Raw genomic sequence first — 5,779 nt, 5'->3', positions numbered from 1 at the left:
CAACAGGTTTCTCCTCCTTGTTTGGAGTTTGGAAGTTTTGGAGCTCTCTGATTCACTGCAGATTGTTAGGCTGCAAAAGCGCAGGTGCCTCCTTTGTGCTGCCGAGCACAGCTTGGGAGGGGATGTAGTGGGGCGGGGGTCTCAGAGAGTTCCCAGGGCTGGGAAAACAGCAATGGTGTCCTCAGCGACCCCATGACTCCGACTCTGACTCCGCGACTCCCCGAGTGCTGCGCCAATGATCCCTGCGAGCAGCTCTTTGAGAAAGTTACCTTTGCTTTCCATCCTGCTGCAAGACAGTCCAGTTTCTCCTCGTAGGAGCCTGGGGCCCCAGCGTCTCGCCATAAATGAGTTCAGTGTGTTCGAGAGCTTGTCCCCTTCTGATTGAAAAAAACCATGCACCCAGGTGCAGCAGCCTGGCGCATGCACCCCCCTCCCCCCCTGTTCTTGGCGCCTCTTCCCTCCTACTCAGTCTCAATGCGCTTTTTTCTTTCCTTCTAGTTGTAGAACTTCCACTCTGTCAGTTTTCCCGTGGTTCTGGATGATAGCTGTTTTTTGTCTTATACTTGTGGTTTTAATGTTGTTGTGGGGGGCAGCACGTACAGGTTTGTACCTTATGCCGCCATCTTGGTTCTCCTAATTGTAAAACTTATTAAATTTAATTTAACAGAAGTTAATAACCATGTGCCAGTTTCTGAACTTGTTGCTATAGAATATTATAAAACAACACAGATATAGAAAAAAAAAAACATATCTTTTTCTTTTCAACCAAACCACTGAGCTATAAATCACACATTTAGTGGCACACTTCCGATGTGCCAACCACTGTTTTAAACATATTATAAGTATTTCTCTTTGTCAGTTTCAGCTACAATAGCAAGTGCTGTAGTCTGTGTGGCTTATAACTAGCAGATTTCTTTTTTTCCTCACAGTTATGAAACCAGCATGGTCAAGTTCTGGTGAGAGCCTTCTTTCAAGTTGCAGATTGCCAACTTCTTTTTATATCTTCACTTTTAAAAAAAAAATTTCACATGGCAAGGAACAAAAAGGAGAGGTAAAATTTCTCCTGACTCTTATAAGGGCACTTATTCTATTCATGAGACCTCTACCTTCAAGACCTCACCTAATCCTAATCACCTCCCACTATAGTGATAAATCATAGACTAACATGGAATATTCCTCTATTGATAAACCTTTCTAAATAGTTTCCCTTTCAGAATGAAAGTAACTTTCTCTTAAAGATCTTAGAACTCCACACTATAGCCTTCATTATAACAAGTTAAATTGATTAGATAATATTAAGTGTTGTTAACTTTTAATTCTCATGTACAATTTCCTAATTTTTTATCATGTTTCATATAAATAAAAAGCAAACATAGGTAACAAACATAGCTACAAATCAATTAATTTATAAAAATGAGAAAGAACATAGCTTTACATTATGCTTGCATTAATAATATAATTTGGTGCAGATAAGTGTAGCAAAGCTTTGCTATCTGATACTACAGCTTATGAAATTAAAATATATAAGGCTTAAAATGTGGGATACATTGTCTTTGCTTAGTTAACTGCAATCAATCTTATAAGCTTTTAAAAAAACAGTTTAAAAAGAATAGTTGAGTGTATGTCTAGAGCCTAGACTTTAAGGTCATCTCTGGCCCTTATATACCTAACTAGAGACCCAGTGCATGGATCAGGCCAAAACCAGCTCTCCGACATCCCCCTAAGAGAGCGGTTATCAACCTGTGGGCCGCAACCCCTTTGGGGGTCGAATGACCCTTTCACAAGGGTCCCCTAAATACATCCCGCATATCAGATATTTACATTATAATTCATAACAGTAGCAAAATTATAGTTATGAAGTAGCAACAAAAATAATTTTATGGTTGGGGGGTCACCACAACATGAGGAATTCTATTAAAGGGTCACGTCATTAGGAAGCTTGAGAACCACTGCCTAAGGGGTCCCAGTTTCCATGAGGGTGGTTCTCAGGTGACACACCCTGGAAACAGGCTCCCTTCTCTCTGGTTCCGGGTACATCACCCCAAGAACCACTACTGGCAAGCGACTGCAGCTCAGCAGCTCCTGCATTGAGCGTCTGCCACCTGGTGATCAGTGCATGTCATCGCTACTGGCTGGTCACTTAGGCTTTTATATAGAGAGATATTATATAGCTTTTAGAAGTTACATTGCCTCTTAGTCTTAACTACCACATCAATAAAGTTGCAATGTTCTAGGACCAAATTCTGTTGTATATAGCTTACTTAGCACTACAACTGTCTTAGAAATGCTCAATAACTGTTCATTTACTTTTATCAGTTATAATAACTTGTTGTTAGCCCTTAAGTCCCAAAGCATGAATACCTACTTACATATATACATATATTTATAACTATAATTACACTTATAAACACCCAAAACACTAAGAACCTACACCAAAAATGTGCATAGACTCACATAAATCAGTAACAACATATGTAATATTTACTTTGGCACATAACTAAGACTTTGAGAAACATCCCCATCTCACCCCCTACTCACAAAGGGGTGGTCAAGAGAATTTATGTCAACATAATTAACAATATATGTCACCATCCATTAGGATCAACACACAACCTCATAGCTATTGGCAACAGAGGCAACACAGAAAAGTAAGCTAGTGGCAAAGACGTGTCACTCTCTATTACTACTAAGAAAACAAAATAGAATCTTTCTCCAAATGTAAAGTACATACCGAGTATAAATTTAGAACCATGCTCCCTTTGATTATGCACTCTGGTAATTTTAAATCAGATCGAATGATTTTGCATTATGAGCAGTAGATTAACTATGAAAGCCAAGAGAAAATTTTTCAAATAGATAAGTATTCCCTCTGGTACTTTGCCTTTCCTGAGAGCAAAATGGAGCTAAATAAAACCCATGACATGTGAGAAGCAAAAATACATTCCCACCATTTCAAGTTCAAGAACTTAGTCTGTTTTTATAGGAAGCCAACCCAACACTACAGGGTGGAATCAGCTGTCATGTTTTGGAAGAGCTGTTAGGCAGATAAATGTTAGTTTAAGAAAGTACTGTGTGCCCACTTGGAGCACACAAAAACTACACTGGCAATTCCTTTATATATATATATATATATGTATTTTTAAATTGATTTCAGATAGAAAGGGAGAAAGAGGTAGTAACATCAATGATGAGAGGGAATCATTGTTTGGCTGCCTCCTGCATGCCCCCTACTAGGGATCAAGCCCACAACCCCAGCATGTGCCCTTGACCAAAATTGAACCTGGGACCCTTCAGTCTGCAGGCGGACACTCTATCCATTGAGCCAAGCCAGCTAGGACAATTCCTTTATATTTTAAATAAAGTTGCATGGACTCAAAGTCAATCATTAAAGCAGGCTTTTATTTCTGCCCCTTTGTGCCAATCCACTATTTCCACACTATGGGTAACACAATCTAAAGTAATTTATTGGCCAAAATTAGAAACCACATCCACACAGGACATTTTAGCAGAGATACCACTCATCACTATTTACTTCTTTTGCCACCTTCTTCATTCACCTAAAAAGTCCTACAAATCTCAAGCCCAGATGGAATTTACTAGTATCTTCTGAGGTTTCTGCTAGTGTTTCCCCAACTATCCTGCAAGGCTGGAGAAAACTACACAGGAGTGAGGATAGGTGCCTTGCAGTTATGGTATTGAGCCCCATCTGAGTCCTTGATGCAATCCAGCAAACTCCATTATGTCTTAGTCAGTGTGTGTTCCCACTGCCCTCAGCAGGTTTCTGCCCTCAGGTGTTAACCTTAATATCAAATCTACTACCTCATCACCTTCATTCTCACCTATGGTTTCATTTTCTACATCATTTCATTTTCACTTCATTCATTTCATTTCATTTACCATATGAAGAGAAACATTCATAGGAGGTCTCCCTTAGCTGTCTGGCTACATAGTCTGCATGGACCTCCTGTCTTCTTAGTTTCTTCCCTCTCAGTAACATGAAAGGGAAGTTAAATCTACCTACCCTCCCCCTTCATGTCTTTAGGGACTTCACGCCAGCATATATCATCTCTCCCTCCATATCTTTAGATTTGTTCTTATCATAGTGTAAATATGATGAAAAGTTCTCAATTCAAAACAAAAATTTAATCTCTTTCCTGATCCCACATTCCTCTGTAGTTCTTGCCCAGTCACTAGCTGTGTGAAATAGTTATCTGTACTGTGGAATCCTTTTGTACAGTCATTGCCCAAGCTGTGATAAAGCTTCTGTCACCACCACTTCTTTCCAACTGCTCTTGGTAAAGTCAACGACCTCCTTGGCGCATTATCTAATGAATTATTTTCAGTCCTTATCTTAATTTTTTTGTGGAGATTTGGACCATGAAATCCTCTTTTTCTTCAGCTTTGGTGATCCCACCCAGGTTACTTGGCATTTCTCCCCATCTTTCTGGCCAGTCCTCACTCTCTAATGTTGTCGCTTTTCTCTGTCCATCTTTAAATCAGTATTTCCCATCACTAGTCTGAGGGCCTGTGAGATCCCCTTACCCAGTGTTTATCACTTCACACAATGGTAGTACAAAGTTGTCAACAGCCCAGACCTCTGAACTTCAAATCAACTTATCGTTCTGAACTTCAAATTGACTTATCTTTTAGACATCTTCCTTGGCAATATGCTTAATATTGAACTTATTTACTGTTCCTCTTTTTTTTTTAAAATATATTTTATTGAGTTTTTACAGAGAGGAAAGGAGAGAGATAGAGAGTTAGAAACATCGATGAGAGAGAAACATCGACCAGCTGCCTCCTGCACACTCCCCACTGGGGATGTGCCCGCAACCCAGGTACATGCCCTCGACCTTTTTTTTACTTATGCAACCATATATACTTGTGGGTCATTCTAGATTTCTTTGTGTCTTTCATTCACCTTATCTAATCAATCATCAGTTCTTAGAGATTTACCCACTAAAGGTCTTGGGTTTGTGAATTTCCCACATATCCTAAGTGCCATTGCCTTTTTTATTTGGCATAATACATCCCATATCTCCAAGATTTAAAAAGTAGTGATTGATAAGAGGAAGTAAAGAAGGAGGGAAGGAGGGAGAGAGGGAGGGAAGGAGGGAAGGAAGGAAGGAAGGAAAGAAGGAAGGAAGGAAGGAAGGAAGGAAGGAAGGAAGGAAGGGAGGAAGGAAGGAAGGAAGAGAGGGAACTTTTCCTTAGTCCAGGTCCTCATCAAATCTGATTATTATAGTAAAGATTCCCTCCTACCTTATCATTGCTGACAAAGATATAGTTACAAAGTATAAATCTGATTATAACGTAACCCAGGTTAAAATATTTCAATGTGTTCCCAGTCTAGTTAGGGTTGTCCAAACCACTTTAATAACTAGGCCTGGTTGTAATGACCCACACATTGGTAATGTAATAGTTTAGATCAAGTGTAAAGCTGGCAGCAACTAGGTTCATAGAGGCTCTGGCACCTTCAACATATGGCACCCATGGTTATTCAGAGTATCACATCTCCGTGGGCCAGGAGTAGAAAAGAGAATAAAGCCATCCATAGGAGAGTCACATCCACACTTCACTTTTCATTGGAATTCAATTACATGGGTACACTCTGCTCTGAGGGAGGCTAACACATAGTCAAGCTATGATCTGGGAAGAAAGAATAGATTTTTGTTCAGGACTTATTTCCTCAGAGATTCAAAATAAATTCAAATTCCTTTTCTTAACACAGTAAGTCTGCTTAATTTCTATGTCTCCTAAAATCACCTCCTCCACCATC

At 39.6% G+C, this 5,779-nt stretch overlaps 1 long non-coding RNA gene across 1 annotated transcript in view; it reads right to left on the bottom strand.

Annotated features, from left to right (window-relative positions):
* The window catches only part of LOC107184257, a 90,135-nt gene that overhangs the window by 22,832 nt on the left and 61,524 nt on the right, over nucleotides 1-5,779 (bottom strand). The gene's annotated exons all lie outside the window — the stretch shown is intronic.

This window comes from Myotis davidii, unplaced genomic scaffold (genome assembly GCF_000327345.1).
Source record: "Myotis davidii unplaced genomic scaffold, ASM32734v1 scaffold392, whole genome shotgun sequence".
In the NCBI taxonomy this organism is placed as follows: Eukaryota; Metazoa; Chordata; class Mammalia; order Chiroptera; family Vespertilionidae; genus Myotis; species Myotis davidii.
The sequence above is the reverse complement of the archived record's forward strand: the minus strand, read 5'-3'. Positions and strand labels throughout refer to the sequence as shown.